Raw genomic sequence first — 12,389 nt, forward strand, 5'->3', positions numbered from 1 at the left:
TAAACGGTTGGATCAGATTTTCAGAACTATATTACACTATCCTTAGAGATTAGCAAATATGTCCAATGCTTTTCCTGTTTAAATAAAAAAATTTCAGCAGACTTTTAGAGAATATGAATGCAGTGGATATAAAAATAATATAAGAAATATTTCTGCTATTGACTATTTTCTGCTGATCCCCATCCTGTTCCAAAAGGAGCCCCTAGTTGGTCTGGTTTTCAGGATATCCAGAATGAATATGTTGCGCTTGGAGGTGGACTCTTGCTCTGGAGCAGTGTAGGGCAGCTCCCTGGTCAGACCCAGGAAGCACCTGCCACCAAGAGGCGAAGCACAGGAGGAGACAGAGGCTAGCTGGAGCTTCACCACTGGAAGCCCGCGGTCCCCCTGGGTGGAGCCCTTGGGGACCCGGGCCGCTTGGACTTAGGTGGGCCTCGCAGGGTCTCCCAGAAAGGAAGTTCAATGGTGTGCCCACCAAGATGAAGGGTGTGCGGTTGATGTCTAAACTGGAGGCCTGAGGGATCAAGGAAGGCCAGTACAGTGTCTGCGATGACAAGGCTAGGAGCAGGGCCAGAATCAAGGAGGCATGGTCAGTAATAGCAGAGGTCAAGTTCCAAGGATCAGTCTGAGAGTAGTCAGCCAAAGCAGAGGTCAAATTCCAGGGATCAGTCCGAGAGTAGTCAGCCAAAGCAGGGGTCAGGTTCCAGAGATCAGACATGGTCAAGGAGGCAGTCAGAGGTCAGAATCTGGGCAGTGATCAACGTGGTCAAGAACAGGTAAAGGTCAGTACCACAGAGTCAGTCCAAGAAGTACTACCTGGGAGAACGCAGGAACAGACAGATGCTGGAACAGGAGGATGCTGGAACAAGACTGGAACAAGTCTGGAACAGGCGATGAGACACTGAGGCAAACTAGTACACACACACGGTGTCGACCCGATTGCCAAGGCAAGGAAGAGCAGGCAGGCACTTCCTCTTGTACTGCGTTCAGTCAGAATGCACCGTGGAGCTTGGATAAGCCCTTAGCCCTATAAGGGACCGGGCGGTCCGCGCACGCGTGCCTAGGGGCGGGGCCGATGCCATGGAGGACGCCGAGCCCCACCGTGAAACCTGGTGCGCTGAGGAAGGCCCGGCGACCACCGCCACGGGACACCGAGGCCTGCAGGAGCTTGAGGCTGCTGCTGGAGAGGCCGACCTGGGACCTGCAGAGGAGTTGGAGAGGTGAGCTGGCCCGTGCATGGGCCCAGCACGGATGGGGCACGCAACAGAATATGCATAGGGTGGATTTGCATCCACTGCCTCCCTCATATGCAAATCTGTCTTATGCATATATTCATTGTGGATATCCTGAAAACCAGAGTGGCTGAGGCCCCTCTAGCACCAGGTTGGGACCACTGCCCTTCTGACAATGTATTTTTGCTCTCTGCCCGATAAGGGGCAAAAGCTATCTAAAATGCTGAAAAATAATGGCAGCATCTGAAAGCTTAGACACAAAGCTTTTCCTCTACTGCACAAAAACAGTTTGTTTAATTGATCAAATGCACTTCCCAGGCCTCTTATTAAACTGCTAAATGTAAATTCCTATTGGAATTGACTATTAAAGATCTTAGCAGACTAGGTCAAACATCTGCTCAATTTATTACAATTTTATTCTTACTTCAGCTGTAACTGGGCAATTAAGCCAATCAGAAACAAGCGAAGCAAATCTAATTTGCACTCTAATGAAGAAAACTGTAGAATAGTAATTCATATAAAACAGATTGAATAAAAACAGTGCTACTGGATCCAGATAATTAAACATGTCCCAAAAAATATGACTTTTCCCTATTATATTCTGGTAAATCCATGATGCTTCTACAGTAATTAACCAATTAGAGCTTATGTAAACTAGTTTGGTGATTCATGTATTTTTTCAGGTTTTAATAAATTATACTGTGACAGTGCCATAATATTAATTAAAATATAGTACAACCCTGGCAACAAAAATATGGGGCTGTTATAACACTGTTGAAATAGATCAGGGAGATCTGAAAAAACAAAGGGGAAGTAGTAAAGATAAAAGGAGGAAGTGGGGTTAGCAAAAAAAAAAAAAAGAAAAGGGAATCAGCGGAAGGCACAAAATCTTAAACAATTTCTTTTGCCAATTCTTTTCTTCAGTATTTGCAGAAGAAAGGAAAGATGATACGCTAAAGGCAGCTTACATGGGCATAAATGATTGCAAAATTATCACAAAGCCAGGTACACAAGAGGAAACACACAGGGGACAATGTTTCAGTGCCCTTTGCAGACTGTAGCAGCTCCATGGGTACTCTGTATATCTAGGTCTACAAGCTCATTTTCAAAGGGAAGCTCCTCAAGGAGTTTCCCTTTGAAAATTTAGAGGCTGGCAGAGAATGCAGGTATATTTACACCAATAAAATAGTCTCCCAGCCCCAACCCTGCCAACAGTCCCTCCTCTATTCAGCACTTACAGCAGTGCTTACCTTTAGCTGCATGCATGTATATGTGCATACTTTTAGCGACATATACAAGGGGAATTTTCAAAAGGAGTTTATATGCAAGTAAAATTGTTTATTCATATAAAAACTTTTGAAAACTGGCCTTATAGAGGCCAATGTGCTAAACTGTGAAGTTTTTTGCAAAAATAATTTTTTTGCTTGAAAAATTTACAAATTGCCAAACAATGCACAAAAACTGTAAAAAAAAAATTGGTATTTTGCATGAAATATTTTGCAAGAAACCATTTTGCGAAAAATTTTCAAAAGTCCACTTTGCTATAGCAAACTTTTACATGTAGTCTACAACATGCAAAATTTTATTTTAATCCCCCTTTAAATAGTTGCTGTGATGCAAAAGCATGCAAAACCGCTTGTTAGGGGGGAATTTGCAAAAATGGGCATTCAAAAAAAGGCTTTGTGGGCCCATTTATGGACAAAAATAAAAATAACACTACATCTCAAAGCAGTGAGGTTATTTTTCTGGGGGGAGCAGGATTTGCCGTGAAGTGGTACACAGCCTTAAAGGGGTCACACATCCTGCATATGGCTCCCTTCAAAGAAAAAGCCTCTCCCTGGAGATCTGGTCTCCCCTCACACTGATCCCTGGCCCCTCGTCCCTTAAGGGGGCCAAAAGCTGCCATAGCAGTGGGCATTTTAGAAGTTTTTGCTCCAAGCCCTACCCTCTTATGACCCTTTAAAAAATGTTTGCAAGAAAATTCTGCCCCATTCCCCCAAGCTTAGCCAATATCTAGGGGCATTCTTCCTGGGGTCAGGATTAATGCTCACTCACTCCTGCCCCTCTGGCTGCTATTTTAAAATGGTACTGACCGATCTGCTCACCCCATTTACTCCCTTGCCATATACCACAAAGAAGTGAAGCTTCTAAAAGATCCACCAATATTTTTACCTTCCTAAGGGGCTAGGAGCTGGGGTTGAGAATCAAGCTGGAACATTTTTTATTTGTAGGGGCACTCATGTGGGCCATTTGGCCCTGTTAAGCCAGAGTGATCCTGGACAAGACTGCTGCTTGCAAAATGTTCTGTGCATTGCTGTGGTTGATAATCTGTGAAGCTCCTGGCCATGGCAATGTGCGGACCATTTTGTGAGCGGTTTTGCCCCAGCTGCAAATGAGCTCATCATCAGCCTCTAAAAGAGTCATTTTCAAAGGGGCTTCTGCATGTAAATTAATACTTTACATGTAGAAATTATTCTTTAGAAAATTGCATGACCGCTACATGTGTAAATTACATGCTGTGGGAACGAGTGGTGATTCCCACAGGCCTGGAGGCATAAACTAGTCTGACTCCAGCCTTTTTTTAAAAAAATGTATCTTTATTAAAACTTCACAATCACACAGACAGTAGACTGTCTTCCCTTCAGAACAGTGTACTTAATTACTCATGGTTCAGCTTCATCTCAGCTCAATGTTTGGACAGCAAAATTCTTCGGAAGCTGCCTTCCTCCTTGAGACCTGGGCCTAGTCTGCTGATCTTAGCTAGGCTCAGACCTTTATTCACCAGTCTCTGGTCATGCCCTCTCAGCTGCACCTGCCCTGCAAGATCCCTCCCATAGAGCAGAAGAAAGGAAAGATGATATGATAAATCCATGTTGGCTTTGTCTCATTAAACTATGCTTATCTATATGTTCAGCAATTTTGTTCTTTATAATAATTTATATCATTTTGCATGGCACAAATGTCAAACTTACTAGTCTGTAGTTTTCTGGATAACCCCTTAATCCCTTTTTAAAAATTGGTATTACATTAGCAACCCTCCAGTCTTCAAGCACAATAGATGATGTTACTGATAGCTTACAAATTTCCAGTAACAGGTCTGCAATTTTATTTCTCCATTCCTTCAGCACTCTGGGATGTATACCATCTGATCCAGGTGATTTGCTAGTCTTTAGTTTGTCATTTTGCCCTAGTACATCTTCAACGTTAAATGAGATTTGTTTCAATTTTTCTGAACCATCACCTTTGAATATAATTTCTGGCATGGGTATATCTCTTATATCTTCCTCAGTGAATACCAAAGCAAAGAATTCATTTAGTCTCTCTGCTATGGCTTTGTCATCCCTAAGTACGCCTTTTATTCTTTGATCATCTAATGGTCCAATTGACTCCCTCACAGGCTTTTTATCTCAAATGTACCTGAAAAAGCATTTATTATGAGTTTTTGCTTCCATGGTTAGCTTCTTTTCAAATTTTCTCTTTGCTTTCCTTATCAATGCTTTGTGCTGTTTCCTGTTTTCTTCATTTGGATTCCTTTTCCATTTCTTGAAAGATTTTATTTTAGATATTACAGCCTCTCTCACCTCACCTTTTAACCATACCAGTGGTCATTTAGCCTTACTTGCAGTAGTGCAGAATGGTCAGACATATTATAACAAGAAAAGTTTTTGTACTTAGCTTCATTAAAATGGTGCAGTGAACCTCTTCATTAGGACACCAGGTCTCAAAAAAGGTTTCTGAGATTCGGGACAGAGACCACATTAGACCGGTCTGAAAAGTTAAATAGCCAGTGCTTTACCAACGTGATGACATCATGGCATCAGGGCATCATGTTACCTTAGAAATGGGGACAGTTATGTGCATAATACTGGTATGAAGGAGTTCTCATAAGAAAACATTGAGTTCCAATATGGCATTTAGACCGGCAGGGTGGACTGTGCCTAGATAATGAATCCAGCATTGTTCAGTCTTTAATAACAAAGTATTGAAATCTCCTCCGCGCCACATAGGGTGAAGTTGTTCCAATACACATGCCCTCAGATCATCAAAAGAGTGAGAGTATTCAAGGCAATGTGAGGCCAGTGGAGCAGTTAACCGACCTGTGCTAATACATGAACAATGCTCGATTAACCGAGTTTTGAGGGCACGTTTCAAAAAAACCAAATCTCGGAAACTTTTTTTGAGACCTGGCATCCTAATGAAGAGGTTCGCTGCACCATTTTAATGAAGCTAAGTACAAAAACTTTTCTTGTTATAATATGTCTGACCATTCTGCACCATTTGTTCACAGATACATCTTTGCGATATATTCTTTGTCACACTGACTCCTGATGAAGCAACTGATGAATTCAAACAATTCTTGTTACAAAAATTTTTTCAAAAAATTTCTCTCTTAAAATTGTTGGAAGCACTTGCTAGTGCTCTTTTGATGGCTTTTACAGCCGCAAATGATTAAAAGACCAGATGGCTCTGCATTGTGCAGGGCACGTTGTCAGGCTTGCTGATGCATTTTCATATACAATCTAAATCAAACCCTTGATTTGGAGTTGAGCGTTGATGAAGATTTTGGGGCCATAACAGACCTCATTCTCATGCTCCTGGCCTGTGGCATCAGCTCAATCACTGATAGTAGCAGCCCACTCACTTTTTCCCCAGCTAAACTTTCTGGCATCCCTTCTATAGGATCCCTTGAGATAGTCTTGTAGATCCCTGGGGGACTACTGACCACAAGATGGGACCACTGTCTTATACTATGTTTTGAAAAGGCTGATGAGAAACCCCTTGCAGCTAAAAAAAATAAATAAATCCAAATATATAAACCTGATTTATGTGGGGTTTTGGCCTGCTTCCAATTTTCAGCATATTTTATATTATTAGCTTCATTGTGATATGCATGAGGCTCATTATTCCTTTTTAGTCACTCCAAATCATTTTGCTAATATCAGCAGCATCTGTAATTGAGCACAAGAAATGCACATTGTATGATCATAGCAAGACATCATAATATGGTATGAAGAAGTAGCCGAAAACAGGGGTTGATTTTAAAAGTGTTGCTTGCACAAAAATGCCCCTATACGTAAGTATATGGCCCGCATGCAAGCAAAGCTGAATTTAAAAAGCTGCAAATTATGCACATATATACCCATATGGGCGGATAAGGGGCGGAGCATGGGCATTATAGGACAGGGCCAACAGTAACTCGTGTAACTCTGTATTTTAAAATCTGCTGTGCAGCATGCAGAGGCTTGTTATCCATGTAAATTTACTGAGGCTCCTGATGAGAAACAAGTCTGCAGATTTCACATTTTTGGGCTTATACGACAGGATAAGGGGTCCGAGTCAACTGGAAGTCAGGCAGAATGAAGAACCAGAGAGGTATGCATGACCTTGAGATTGACTGGGCAAACTGATGGACTAATTGGAAAAACTGGAAATGTCCCTTGCGCGAGTACGTTTTAAAATCTGCTTACTTGCGTGCGTTAAAGCTGTCAATTTCTTAAGGAAGGTATGCAAAGTAGGTTTGCTTGCATAACCTCTTAAAATTAGGAGCATTCTCATGCGTGCTAGGTGTATTTTAAATCTCATGGGGTAGATTTTCAAAAAGGGCGCCCTCGCGTACTTTTGTAGGCACAAACAAAAGTACGCTGGATTTTAGTAGATACGCGCGTAGCCACGCGTATCTGCTAAAATCCTGGATCGGCACGCGCAAGGCTACCGATTTCGTGTAGCCGGCGCGCGCCGAGCCGCGCAGCCTACCTCCGTTCCCTCCGAGGCCGCTCCGAAATTCGCTAACGCCCTCCCCTCACCTTCCCCTCCCTTCCTCTACCTAACCCACCCCCCCCGGCCCTGTCTAAACCCCCCCCTACCTTTGTTGGGGGATTTACACCTCCCAGAGGGAGAAGTAAATCCCCGCGCGCTGGCGCGCCTAGACGCAACCCGGGAGCAGTTCCGGAGGGCGCGGCCACGCCCCTGGACCACCCCGGTCCGACACCACGCCCCCGGGCCCGCCCCCGAAACGCCGTGTCCCGCCCCGAAAACGGCGCGCCGCTCTGCCCCGCCCCCGACACGCCCCCCTCAGAAAACCCCGGGACTTACGCGAGTCCCGGGGTTCTGCGCGCGCCGGTGAGCCTATGTAAAATAGGCGCACCGGCGCGCAAGCCCTGCTCGCGTAAATCCAGGCGGATTTACGCGAGCAGGGCTCTTAAAATCCGCCCCTCATGTGTGTAAATGTGTGCACAGTTTAAAATTCCATGCATATGTTCACTCGTGCACTGATATGCAGCATGTATAGGTACCCACGCACTCGTTTTAAAATTTGCCTGTTACACTTCAGTCTGTTCACTGCCTCACTTAAATATCCTCTCAAACACTTAAAGTATTGGATCTGTAGGAAGAAATGGGAGAAAAACCAGAAGCAAGACACATGTTAAATAAAATCACCATGCTGATAACTTAGTACAGTACAAGGCATGCTTTCTTGTAAGGCAAGTTTGTATCTGTCCACATGTATATACGCGCACGCACACACACACACACACACACACATACATACAGTTTTCATGTCTATACTCTATCTTCTCCATTCATTAAGAGAAATCGAAAATGCATAGCAGTACCTTCACTTATTTGGACCATTTGCAAGTCAATGCCCGTAATGCTTTCATGGCCAATCGGTTCATAACATCACTGAGCATATCAACACAGGACAGCGAAGATAGGGACTGTGTTGTGATGAACCTTATCCCCACCACTTAAGGTGTCCATCTCTGCAGCACTTAACCTGCAACTCTCCACAGAGAACATCCCGTCATCACACCTTTATGGACACAGGAGGCTCTAGCTTCATATTTGCTACTTGTGGCAGGGGTTAGGAACCTTGCACGACACTGTTATCACCCATGTGAAGCCTGAAAAGTGAGTGATATCAATTTTCCTCTCCCTTTTATAAAAGATGATGCTGTTCATTGTGAAAAGAATGCACATGGCACCTTTCTGCCATGCCAAGGGGTCCTTTTATAAAGCTTCTACTGTGTTGCCCTAGAGGTGGCACTGCACAGTAAAGACAAATAAGTAAGTACATAAATTGATAAAAAGTTCATATGCTGCTGCTCATTGCTGGCTCAGACCAGACATGGCAGGCACCTCTGCAGCCACTTGCTGATTTACAGCTTTCCTTCAGCTGCTCAAAATGGATAAGTACTGTGATCCAAAAGATTATCCCTGGTGCTGGTTCCTGCCAGTAAAAGCAAATACAAAGTAGCTAGTAAAATACACTCTAAAGGCAACAACTAAAGATGAATAGTGAAGTGACAAAATAAGCAATAAAACAACCAGATAAATGAACATAAACAAACAGCAAAACCAAACAGCAACTTCACGTGGCTCTACACATACGTGTGTATATGGACATGCGGATTTCTGCTATACTTTTTTATAACCTGCACATAACTGGTCTGCACAGATTATGAAATACATATATAATATATCCACCAAGCATTCATATCAGCAATACATTGAAAGTGCATACTTTCTCTACCTATTTTATAAACCTACACATGTATATTTTATGCACGAATGAAAAACAGAACTTGTTCATGTAAAACCCAGATTTATACATGGAAGTTGGAATATTTTTAAAAATGTATGCATAATTGAAATCACCAGTTTGCCTGTACCTCCACCAGTTCACCAATCCGTCTCCAGTACATTGAGACCCTCCTAATACTTCACCCTGAACTCCCCTCGGTTCATCCAGACTTCCCACCCACCAACACAGATAACAGACAAGTCTGATATAAATTGGGCTAGATAATTAGCAGGTATAGAACTGCACGAATAAGTTGCCTAATGTATTGACATAAATCTGTTATAAAATAACAATTTATGTACATTCTTCTTGGCCCTGTCCCAGAACACCCTTAGACTGCCCCTTTTTTCACAAGGAATTGTGTATGTGAAACTGAAAATGCGTGTTTATCTTTTTATGTTTCTAAAATAGCATTTATGTAAGCACATAAATATGCTAACTTTATACACATAATTCCTTTGAAAATTAACTCAGGAAAGAAAATGAAGAAAAAAGCATATGAAAAATACCAAAGGTAAAATTAAAAGAAGAAAAGGAGAAAGGGATAAAGAATTAAATAATCTCTAGTGTAGGGGTTTTCAACCCAGTGCTCAGGCACATACAACCAGTTGGGTTTTCAAGAAATCTGCAATGAATGTGCATGAGTTAAATTTGCATGCAAATCTTTCCCATGCAAATCCATCTATCTCATGCATATTCATTGTAGATATCCTGAAGAACAGACTGACTGGGCCTGTGCTAGCCGGCAGCGATCGCACCGTCGCGGTGCGATCGCTGCCGGTTTCGTACCCAATAGCGCCACCATAGAAGGTGTAGCTATTGGGCGCGAAATAGGATGCGAAAAGGGCCTTACCTTTTTGTAGTCCGTGGCGTCTTCGCAGAGTCAGCCCCGGTGATGCCCCGACTCCTCCTCTTCCGGGGCCGACTCTGCCCCCATCTTGGTATCGTGTGCGATCCGTCTGGAAAATGAGGCCCATAGTAGAACCTTGAAGTAGTATATTTTTCTTCAATGAGTTTCTTTTAGAGTTAATTTAGGGGTAATTTTGTACTATTTCTGTATAAAAAGTTTACTGTTTTTTACTTTGTTTACCTTTTTCCACTTGTTACTTAATTTATTTTTCAAGTATTATATATTCTATATGCATTGTTTGCACATTTCTCGACCCCTTCGGCCGCTTTGTCTATTCTTTCCCCTCCCCCTCTCCGGTTCTTTGTAACTTCCCCCTACTCTCAGTTATTATGTAAACCAGCATGATGTTCCCCACTAATATCAGTATATAAAATCCTTAAATAATAATAATAATAATAATTTTTAAAGGGATTTCAACAGGAAAACAATTGATTACCAAAACTTTGAAATTTGTCTGCTCCCCCCCAAAAAAGGAAAAAGTCTGCATTCTGTCCAGAGTACATATGTACCTTTCCCTATAGAGAAATACCTTCACCTGCTTTACCTACTGTACTTTGAATTTGCAAAATAGGTGGAGTAAACAATCCCCTGTGTACCAGCTTGCACAGTATTTTCAAAAGGAAACTCTTGTGACAAGTTTCCCTTTGAAACTATGCTTGCAGACTCATGGGATCAAAGTAACAATCACTGCTGGGATTATGAAGATTGCCAAGTCTCTGTTTTATTATATTCGTTGTAATACATTAAATCTACGACACAGTATTTGGAAAGAAAACCAATCCAGAATCTCCTTAGATATTTGCCCTCCAGAATTAAAATAGACTAGGGGTAAAGCAACCCCAGACTATTCAGTATCATCAACTGGAAGAGTATTTTTTTTTTACATTTTAAATTTTACAAGCAAAATTCTCATGCATATGTTGAAGGGATTCCTTTATGTTTTCTTTTCAGCTAAGAAATCTAATAATTTATCACACTAGGTAATTAAAAGGACTGCTTGAATGCTTCTTTTCACCTTATCTAGCTCTTGTGACAGAAAAAGCAATAACAAGAACATACACGGGGCATAAGTTGAACATTTCAGGCGCTGAATGCCGTGTTACTGCAGATTCTTCCAATAGCAGCATATAACTGTGTGGCAGACTTCCGGCCGCCCTTTGCTGTCTGCTGCCCTCTTGATCTATCATGGATTATATTTCTTTTCAGGCTGTTCAGTATTCTGTACCCCTCCATTTTGGGCTCCCCTACATTTACAATGATTTTACACTATGGAGGTCATTTTAAAAAGAATTTATGTGCATAAAATCAGGTTTTACATGCTTAAATTTGCTTTTGAAATTTTCCATGTTATATGCTATTTTTACATGTATAACTCCTTTGAAAATTCATTCCTAAATCTTATTAAGAGTAATCCCAGTTTCACCTAATAGGTGCATGGAAAAATCGAAGATGCTTCTCCCAAACTTCATAACTGCACTTGCTTATTGCCAAAATCTATAAGATAAGAAACACACAGACCCCAGGGTACAAATTCTGAAACATACTATTACTACTTAACATTTCTATAGCACTACGATACAAATACACAAAAAGATAGTTCATGCTCAGTAGAGCTTACAATCTAATAAGACAAACATACAGGACAAGAGACTTGGGGGTACTGATAATGGTTAAAAAGAAAAGAAAGAAAAATAAATAAGTTGCAAATAAACACATTTGTTGTGGAATTTCTGTCACCAACTTTTGTGATATTATTTTGTAATTCATATTTGTATCAACTCTGATGAAAGGCTGTAGCTAGCAGCATATTCCCTAACTATCTTACTGAACAGACTAAGATTCAGCAGAGAATTCTTTCAATGACTGCTTATTATAGCTATGGCTTCAAATATGGGGCAAGAGGAAGGCAAAAAGACCATGTAACATCATTTATTTATTTATTTATTTATTTAAAGCTTTTTCTATACCGGCATTCGTGATACAATCACATCATGCCGGTTTACAGATAACAGGGGGTGTAAAAAAAACAGAACATTGAACAAGTGCATTCTCAAAACCTTACATTGGCTGCCAATACACTTTACAGTCATTCACAAGTCCATCACCATCATCTATAAAGCAATCCATCACCAGGCTCAACTCGATCTACAAATCTCTCTCAGACGACATACCTCCACCAGACCCATCAGAGAAGCTTACAGAGGATCATTAATCATCCCCCAAACCAAATCCACACAACATCTAACTTTTAGAGACTGGGCTTTCTCCACAGCCGGTCCCTGGGTCATCCTGGGTCATTTTGGATTTTAGTGCCAGCAAGTCAGTAGGGAGTTATCCTCCCTCCTAACTCCGCTGACTATGGCCCTATTTCATATATAGGAGGCCGGGGGGGGGGGGGGGGGCAGATGGAATGTGGGGGATTGGAGAGGGGACCAGTTCGCAAGGCATATCCTGCCCAGACCACACCCAATCTCTGCCCCTTTTTTGAAAAAAGGTTTCTGTGCACGTAACGGGAGCTAAGCGTATGGCTGTAGGCCTTTTATAATCCGCGCAGTGTGTGCGGGTTCGAGTCACACACATATCTCCCTGTTTTGGCACATGTGAGGCTTTTAAAATCGACCAGTATATGTTTTAATGTGTGCTTTGCTTGTGTTAAGAAACATGC

This window comes from Rhinatrema bivittatum, chromosome 2, assembly GCF_901001135.1.
Source record: "Rhinatrema bivittatum chromosome 2, aRhiBiv1.1, whole genome shotgun sequence".
In the NCBI taxonomy this organism is placed as follows: Eukaryota; Metazoa; Chordata; class Amphibia; order Gymnophiona; family Rhinatrematidae; genus Rhinatrema; species Rhinatrema bivittatum.